The following is a 10,657-nucleotide window of genomic DNA, read 5'->3' on the forward strand; positions in this document are numbered from 1 at the left end:
TTGCCCATCCCACCTACCAAAGGAAGCCCCTCTCTACCAGTCTTGTATGTAATTGTTAGTGACAAGCTTTCCAAAGCATCTAGATAAACCATTAACTTCACCACTAGTGCGCAACAACTGACGGCACATTGATTCATCCCAAATATTTGGAGTAGGTGGTGTGGGCACACAGGGAGACAGGAGGGGTGGAACTGGGGCAAAAAGGCAGCATGGTTTTAGCTCCTACTCCATGCTGAGGTTATGGAGGAGCATCATACATCAGTTCACATTTTAGCAGATTTTAGGAAGATGCTGGTGCAGTGGATTGGACCACTGGAACGGTGGTGACAGGCAGGACTGCAAACATGTTAAAAGTCGTTAAAGGTGGGGACTTGGTGGGTTTGCATTGCCCAGCATATATAATACTTCAGGTGGAAAGAGCAGTTATTCCAACTGATGGGCAGTGTAGGCTGTTGATTGAAAATTGCTGTAAGAGCACTTTCACCAAAGTGTGAAGGCAAGCTAACAGCTGAGGGAGGAGCAGAAGTGATTCATGGATATCACCAGAGCACTGCCATTTTATGCCAGGTTTAACCCCTTACTTACCTACCTTAAACAAAACTTAAATGATTTCCTAGAACAAAATGAGGTCTTTCCGGGTAACAGAATACATGTGGAGGTTGAGAAGGTGATCAGTAGGCTGCATGTGACCTTTCAGCTAATCTATCATGCACAGCCCAGAGTAAATGCTGATCAACCTCTTCGACCCAAGAATGGCCCTTAAAAATGTTAAATCTTGGAGGGACATGCTTGTATGTAGGGTGTGTGAGATGCAGCGCAAATGGGGCATGCTAAGCAAAGGAGAGATGCAGGAGTTGGAAATGGCAATTCCCATCAGCAGAGGCAGTAGTGCCAGTCACGTGTCCAATTCTTCATCCGTGGCAGCCATGCAGAGCAACAGGACTAGATCCATTGGAACATCAGCCATCTGTCCAGCGGTACCTTTAAACTTTGGTGGGTAGTACCACTCAAGCTAACAAAAGCCATACTAGCGCTTCGGAAACGGTCAAAGCGTATCTAGAGGAACTGCCACTACCTTCACTGACCCTTTAAGTTATTGGGACCAAAAAAACATAATTGCCAACATTTGAAAAAAAATTCCAGGGCCACTTTGCAGTACAGCTTTACCACACTCTGCCCAACCAACATAATTAGCATAATTATGCTCCACCCAGTTATTATGGCACAAATTAAATCAACACTACCCTGCATCCTTGGTATGCCGAAGATAAATTTGCAGTGCAGCATCTATATCAGGCAGGTGAATTTTATATCTTTTACAGAGGTAATATTAAGGAAAGCAGATAAATGGCATTGTATATATTGATATTAGATGATTATTTGATATATTTCCCCAAACCCAGTGATTTATTCACATTTTGTGCTGGTCAGGGCCTGGGCAAGTGTTTTGCATTTGTTTAATAGGATATTAGGAACAATGGGACAGTAAAGTAACCTTTGGCATCAGTATACTGTTAGCCAGACATGAAACAGATAACTACCATCATTAAATAGTAAGTCAGACACTGAGGGTCTTACAGCATAACACCAATCACTATGTCACAAGCCTGAAGGTGGTACAGTATAACTCACATCAATATATACTGAGCCTGATGTGTACACCACAACTTCTATCATAACATAATAATCCATACTAAGCAGTGGTACATGTTGACTCCTAACATTATATAGTGATCCAGATGCTGGTGGTTGTACTGCACAACTCCTATCATTATAGAGTGAGGCAGACACAGATGGTGGTATAGTATAACATCTATCATTGTATAGTAAGCCAAACATAGACAGTGGTACACCATAACTGATCACTATATACTGAGCCAGACACTGATGGTGGTAAATCATAGCTCCCATCTCCAATAATCACCATCATATTTGTTTGCATTTTGTTCCCTTTTCACTCTTACTCATTCTAACACTCACTCATGCTCTCACACCCTTGCTGTCTCATACTCTCACTCACTTTTTATCTCACTTTCTCACGTTCTCATGTCAGCGGAAACAAAATTTTGCAGGGACAGTGCCTCTAAAAGTGGAACTGCCCCAGAAAAATCGTTGGCCAACAGTTGGCAAGTATGGAAAGCTGTGGTCTGGCCAGGCCTTTCCTCAATGGCCCAGCAGTTGCTTTTGTGCCAACCCACCAGTGCCCAAAACAAGAGGTTTTCTCTGGGACAGGCAAGAGAACACAACTCTCCTTAGACCTGGTAGAGCAGATGGCTTTCTTGAAAGGCACTCTTTCCAAATTAGGTTACCCAGTAATATTGGGGCAATTCGGTCCCGCACCAAGAGGCTGCATGTGTCCATCATCTGCCCGTGCCTGCCTGCCCAGTCCCAGGTCCCTACTACTGCTGGTGCTCTTTAATCTCCTTCTTTCCATCCTTCAAGGGATGGGCCGAATGGTTCTTATCTGCCGACACCTTCTATGTTTCTATTTGCTGGCTCAATGTAAAGTTCTATGATAACAAGTATATTAACTATATAAATTTAAAATCTTAGTTACATGAAAGATGTGTATCAATATAAAAAAATAACTGTATTGTCAGCTTAACAGAAGTAGTTGTAATTTACTAACCTTTTTTTCTTTTGACATCAGCTGTTTTACAGAAAATTCACAGAGTATTTGGAGGATTTCCATTTCTGGGCATCCGTTATTAGCCGTCCTTCCTACAGCTGGTTCACTCACACACAAAGAATGACCATTTGCTTTGTCTTACTTTTTGGCTACATGTGCCTCAACAGCATTATTATCCACTGCAAAGAGGAACAGGTATGATTTTGTTACTTTGGGAACAACACAATTTCAGTTAAATATACACTCACTGGCCACTTTATTAGGTACACCTGTTCAGTTGCTTGTTAACACAAAAAGCTAATCAGCCAATCAATGGCAGCAACTCAATGCATTTAGGCATGTAGACGTGGTCAAGCCAATTTGCTGAAGTTCAAACCAAGCATCAGAATGAGGAAGAAAGGGGGTTTAAGTGACTTTGAAAGTGTCATGGTTGTTGGTGCCAGACAGGCTGATCTGAATATTTCAGGAACTGCTGATCTACTGGGATTTTCACGCACAACCATCCCTAAGGTTTACAGAGAATGGTCCAAAAAAAGAGAAAATATTCAGTGAGTGGCAGTTGTGTGGACAAAAATGCCCTGGTGATGTCAGAGGTCAGAGGAGAATGGGCAGACTGGTTTGGGATGACAGAAAGGCAACAATAACACAAATAACACTCATTACAACCAAAGTATGTAGAGTACCATTTCTGAACACACAACACGTCGAACCTTGAAGCAGCCACCTCTGTCAGCTAAGAACAGGAAACATGCTACAATTTACACAGGCTCACCAAAATTGGACAATGGAATACTGGAAGAACGTTGCCTGGTCTGATGAGTCTTGAATTCCAGCTGCGTCATTCAGATGACAACATGAAAGCATGGATCCATCCTGCCATGTATCAACGGTTCAGGCTGATGGTGGTGCTGTAATTTTTCTTGGCACACTTTAGGCCCCTTAGTACCAATTGAGCATCGTTTAAATGCCTACCTGATTAATGTTGCTGACCATGACCAGCATGATAATGTACCATGTCACAAAGATCACATCATCTCAAACAGGTTTCTTGAACATGACAATGAATTCACTCTACTCAGTGACCACATCTCAATCTAATAGTGCACTTTTGGGATGTGATGGAACAGGAGATTTGCATCATGGATGTGCATCTGACAAATCTGCAGCAACTGTGTGAGGCCATCATGTCCATATGGACCAAAATCTCTGAGAATCTCTTTTCGGCTCATATCCTGGAATGTAGAGGGGCTTAACTCCCCTATAAAACGTAAAAAAAATTATAACCCGTCTGTTATGGGAATATGTAAATTTATACAGTTATGCAAATACCCAAATTTTAATATATATATACTGGTCAATCACATAAATATCAGTGAATATCTTGAATAAACAGACAAGGCAAAGTCTCAATGAAAGTATAAACAAACCTTTACTAAAAAATAAACAACAAACATACATTGCTGAGGAAACCCTAGATGTATATATTGTGTTTCTGCACCCACACAGGGTACCAAACAGCACGGTCCTCTAGGGTATTAACGCCACATCTCAGTTCGGTAATCAACCACGATTTATTTGTAGTCCACGTATGCAGCTATATACAGAATTTCATAGTACACAAATTCCCTACAAACAAAAGCCTAGCTCGTCTGAGCGCTTACTAACATATAACTCCCTCACTACTCAGGGTCTAAAACTAAACAAAACGTAATCCCACCAACCTTTTTGATGGTCTCTCTTGTGCAAAGCAAGCCCTGCTGCTTCCAAACAAACTCTCTCTTCTTCCCTCTGTCCAACAGGTCAGGTTATATTGTAGTCAGTGCAGCTCATTACTTGCAGCTGACCAGTGCATTGGAGTCAGCTTAAACTCCTGGCCTGGATCCTGTGTCAGTCCAGGTGCATGTAAACTGCGGGGTGGAGCACCAGCCTGCCCTATATGTCATATAAAACCCTGCAAAATCGAGGGGGAATGTATACCCCTTCCACAACAACACCCCGCACCTTGTTACATAATATATAGATATAGATATATATATCATGTATAAGAAAAAAACAAAACTAAACAGTATAATAGCTATACAAAAAAAAAATAACAATACAAATATACTTAGCTCTATTAGTAGGCCTGGCAGCTTACACGGGATAAATGGCTCAGCATAAAAGTTGAAACAATGAGGAGAGTTCCTTGCCGCATACTCAATTGAAGTACATGGGCTCCTCAAATAAGACACCTGGCTTCTTCCGACCCAGTCATGAAACTACCTCTAAACTAACTGGTAGAACCTTAAATCCAGTATCCACCCACGGGAGTAACCCAGCCAATACCGAATGGTCATTTCTAGGAGGCGGTCACTACAGGTGGTTATTTGTGTAAGGAAGTGACCCAAAGATCCTCACTTCCTCCTAAAAGCACGTCTCATTGAGTATGCGGCAGCCATCTTTACTCACTCGACGTCACAGTTCTCACTAGGCAACTTCCTTTCTGAAAAGCACATGTCTCATTGAGTATGCGGCAGCCATCTTTACTCACTCGACGTCACTGAGCTCACTAGGCCCCCTGTAGGTCATATGTTATTTCGCATGCATGGGGTCAGTCCATAATCAATACACCCGTCTTAATCAACTCCGTCCTGATATAATCTATTTACAGGAAACTCTTTGGTGTGACCCTGTAACTAATAAACTTACAGCCCCCTGGATCACCAATTGTTATTCTACATTTTTTTACCAAGAAGTCCAGGGGTACTTCTATTATTCTTACAACACGTTTCCGGTATCTGTGGAAGCAGAAAGGTATGATCCTGAGGGGAGGGATACAATCTTGAAAATTCGATTAGGGGAGGACATTTTTACTTTAGTTAATATCTATGCCCCAAACTCGGGCCAGTACTCCTTCCTGGCTCAAATTTATGCTGTCCTGTCGGAATTATCTGCTACTAATATCATTCTGGGGGGAGACTTTAACCTTACCGTGGACCCTGGCCTAGACACTTCACGCTCAGATTCTCGCTCTACACAACTCCTTCCGGTACCCCTATTGGATTGCTTTTATCTTGTGGATACCTGGAGACACGCTCGCCCAGTAGACAGACAATTTACGTTTTACTCACATCCTCATGATTCCTTTTCTAAACTAGATAATTTTTTTCTCCCTGAGCCTCTGTTGCATAGGGTCAAGGATGTTCACATTTTCCCTATAGCTATTTCTGATCAAGCTCCCATAGGGTTGGACCTTATGCTTTCTACCCCCCGCTTGTTTTCCTACAACTGCCGATCAGTGGCGTCTCCAGCTTTCATATTTAGGGGGGGCACATGGGGGGCCAGGGACCAAAGTAGGGGGGCCAATTATAAAACGGTACATATACACTATATATATATATATATATATATATATATACACACACACACGTTAGACGTGCATTTTTAACTACATAATATGCACTTATCTCTTTGAAGTAAAGACTGTGATTTCAAAATAACAGCTAAAGTGACAGTTATTTGTCATTCTTTAATATTAGCCCCTGCTGACAATATATATATAAATATTAGACCCTGCTGCAGATATATAGAAATATTACACCCTGCTTCTGATATATACATTAATATTAACCCCTGCTGCGGATATATATTAATATTAGCCCCTGCTGCGGATACATACTTATATTATACCCTGCTGCCGATATACATAGAAATTATACCCTGCTGCCAACATATATTAATATTAGCCCCTACTGCCGATATATATTATTAGTCCCTGCAGCCAATATATATAAATATTAGCCCCTGCAGCCAATATTTATTGATAATAGGCCCTGCAGCCAATATATATTAATATTAGCCCCTGCTGCCGATATATATAAATATTAGTCCCAGCTGCCGATATATATTAATATTAGCCCCTGCAGCCAATATATATTAATATTAGACCCTGCTGCCAATATATTTGCCACACTGACTGCAGATCAGGGGAAGACAGTGAGAGTCAGTGCAGTGTTCCCTCCTTCTGACTGCACCGTGACATTGAGAGGTCCTCTCCCCTGTAATCATCCCCAGAGTCCCTTTGTCCCCTCATTCACTAAACGATACCGCTCTTTTACTTAGACCCTGTAGTTCAGGTACAGATCAAATAAACAACACATGGAAACAGCACATGCAACTGAATGAGATAAAAAAAAACAAAACTGTATTTGCAGGTATACATAAATAATGTATGGAAACATAGCAGATACAGATCAACAGAATTTGACACACTATTTGACATTCAAACAACTATAAATCATTCTTTTTTTATAACATATTTTTTATTAAATTTTTCATTTAAGAAAAGAAACTTTTTTTTTTACATATTGTTATACTTTTACATAGGCAATGCAGAAGTAAGGTATACATGGTACATAAGTAGAGTTGTTTACATCGTGGAGAATGTCAAACAATTCCAGAAAAATATAAAAAATAAAATAAAGGGTAACAGAAGAAAAATAAGAAATGAAGATAAGATATAAGTGGAATTTGCACTCCTAAGAATATCCAATACTTATAAGTATACAGATATGTGATCAGCATATAATACTTTAGTGTATGATGAAGGACCGGGTGGTGGCCTCTGAGTTTTGGTGTGAAGGGTTACAGTAGTTGAACTGTATTGTGTGTGCTGGTTAGCCATATGTCCCATTTTGAATAAAAGTCGTTGGTCCTATTTTGGGCAGAAGAAATCTTATACTCATGCCAGCAGTTCGAGTTAATTCCTTGTATGATCGCTTTAAAAGAGGGTATCGAATTCGTGTTCCAGCGTTTAGTAATATTGTATCTTGTTGAGATCAGTGTGTGCATAATAATCGTTCTATGAAAATAGGAGTATTGGTCTATGTCAATATTAAGTAACGCCAAAGGGGCATTCAGGATAATTGGGAACCCACATAGGGTTGATAGAAATCTACCCATCCTCCTCCAAAGGGCAAGTAGTCTGGGGCATGTCCACCAGATGTGCAACAATGTGCCTATATCTGAGCATCTCCAGCATGTATTTGGAGTCTGGTTGAATTGTGCTAATCGTGACGTCGTAAGATACCATCGATATAGCAGTTTTTTTGAGGTTTCGAGATGGCTGACACATTTAGATACTGACAGTATGACCGTGTGTGCAATTTGCCACTGATCTGCAGTGAATTGAGAATTAAGCTCGGATTCCCACCTAAGTTTGTATGGGTCCGGAAGGTCTAGATATGTCTTGATTAACAGGGAATAGCACCATGAGATACCCTTGTGATGTTTGTTACGTCGTCGCAGCCATGTGAATAAGAGTTAGATTGGGTGGGGCATAGTGTAAGTGGTTGAAGCGCATTGCGTATTTGTAGGTATTTATAAAAATCCGCGTTATTAATAAGGAATTTGTCATGAAGGGTTTCAAAAGAATCCATGCTATCACCGTTCCAGATGTCTGAAAGACACTGGACACCTCTGGAGCTCCAGACTGATAAATTTAAATCGGGAATCACTGCTTCCATAGTGGTAATAGGTAAAGATAATGGGTCAGTTTGGAACAATTTGTTAGGGATTATAAACCGATGCCAAAGTTGTAATATTGCTCTCAAAGTGGGGTGAGAGTATGACAGGGCGGTTCGGAACTGATAGGCTGCACTTAAAACATCACGGATTCTTAAGGGGTTCAACTCCGTCATTTCCATGCCTACCCATAATCTAGAGATATCTTGGTCCCATAAATATTTAGTTTGATCTAATAAGGTAGCCCTATAGTATTGGATGATAGATGGGCAGCCAACACCTCTACTTCGCAAAGGTAGGAATAAGGTGTCAGCCCTTACCCTTGGTTTCTTTTTTTGCCAAATGTATTGCATTATACTATTTTGCAGCTTTTGAATATAAGCCAATGGGAGATAAATAGGGACAGTGCGAAACAGATATAGTATTTTGGGTAGTATCATCATTTTAATGGCAGCTAATCTACCTAGCCAGGAAATGCCCAGGGAAGGTAAATGTGAGATTGTGTGTTTCATATCTTTTAGTAGTTCGGTATAGTTGACGTCAAAGAGACGCGTGCTAGGGAATGTCAGTTTGACACCCAGATAAGGGAGTGAAGTCGTTGCCCAAGTAAATGGAAACCTGGATTTAAGGATATTGACCGTTTTAAGGGGTAGGCCCAGATTAAGAATTTGGGATTTATTTTCATTAATTTTATAATAGGAAACAACTCCGAAATCTTTCAAAATAGTCAGTATGGAAGGAAGGGACGACAAGGGATTCCCACAAGCTATGATGATATCGTCGGCAAACTATCCGATGCGATGATCTTTCCCTCCTATCTGTAAACCCAATATTGTGGGATCAGTTCTAATTTTCTCTGCTAGAGGCTCCATCACAAGAGCGAAAATAAGGGGCGACAAAGGACATCCCTGACGGGTACCATTTGATATGTTGAATCTCTGTGATAAAAATCCTGAGGAGTATACTACAGCAGAGGGAAGAGAATAGAGGGTGTTAATAGCCGAGAGGATTTGTGCCGCAAAGCCGAATTTGACTAAGACCGATTTAAAAAATCCCCAGTGCACTCTGTCGAACGCCTTCTCCGCGTCCAAGGAGAGCAGCAGAGAAGGCATCCGACGACCTCCGCATAGTGGACCAAATTGATAAATCTTCTCGTTCCATCAACCGTTTGGCGGTCTTTAATAAAACCAACCTGGTCGTTGTTAATTAAAGATGGAAGAAAGTCATTAATCCTGGTAGCCAAAATTTTAGTGTATAGCTTTAGGTCAACATTTAGCAGAGATATCGGTCTAAAGTTTTCTGGCCTATTAGGGGATTTACCTGGTTTAGGGATTGTGATGATGATTGCATGTAACATCTCAGGGGGGATAGTTCCATTACTAAAAATATCGTTAAAGACTAGGTGGAGTTGGGGAGTTAAAATATGGCTATATTTTTTATAATATTCCCCTGAAAGTCCGTCTGGACTCGGAGATTTATTTGGCTTCAAAGAGGAGATTGCCGACAATATCTCGTCCCTGGAAATGGGTTTATTTAGGAGGAGTAAGGTTTCTTCACTAATAGAAGGAAGTTTAATAGATTCCAAAAAGGACGAAATGGAGGGTGGTGTTGGTTGAGGAGTGTCTGGGTCCAGGTGTAAATTGTATAGGTCTTTATAATAATCTGCTAACGTATTTGCGATTGTTTGTGGGTTTAACACTCTATGCCCTCGTTTATCAAAGAGAAAGGGAATTTTAGACTTAGCTACCTTCGTTTTAAAACGATTCGCCAGCAACTTGCCAGCTTTGTTGCCTTGCCAATAGAATTGTGTCTTAGTCCGTTTAAGAAGGAAATCAAATTTGCAGTGTAAAATTTGGTAAAGTTGAAAACGTAGCGATTTAAGTTCTTTGAGAAGAGCAGGATCTCTAGAGGTTTTGTGTTTGTCTTCAATGAGTTTAATGTTATGCATAATGTCTTGTGTCTTGGCCAGTCTGCGTTTTTTTTTGAGCTGATGTCAGTTTAATAAAAGTGCCCCTCAGGACAGCCTTATGTGCACACCAATTTGTAAGAATATTGGTGTCAGCTGGTGAGTTAAAATGGAAAAATTCGTTGATATCCCTTTCTATTACTGAATCTGCGACAGGGTCGTTTAAGATAGAATGGTTGAGTCTCCAGGGGGCAGTAGGCGGAGCATTAAATTGTTCTTTGATAGTGATAGATACAGGGGCATGGTCTGACCACGAGATAATGCCAATTGTGGAGGAGACAATTTTCTGTAGGAGCCATTTGTCTACCATAATCAAGTCAATCCGCGAATACATGTGGTGTGGGTTAGAATAAAACGTGTAGTCCCTCTCGTCGGCGTGAAGGGTCCTCCATGAATCATAGAGGTCTTCTTTAAATAGGATGTTGTATATGTCTGTATATGTGTCTGATGTATCATGTGGAGTTTTATCTATGTGGGGGGAAAGGACCTTATTAAAATCCCCAGCTAAAAGAACCGCCCCATATCTATGTTTATTGAGAGCGTATAGCAAGTGAGCAAGG

Source organism: Sceloporus occidentalis, unplaced genomic scaffold (genome assembly GCF_023333645.1).
Source record: "Sceloporus occidentalis isolate IW3139 unplaced genomic scaffold, rSceOcc1.0.p SCAF_415, whole genome shotgun sequence".
Lineage (NCBI taxonomy): Eukaryota > Metazoa > Chordata > Lepidosauria > Squamata > Phrynosomatidae > Sceloporus > Sceloporus occidentalis.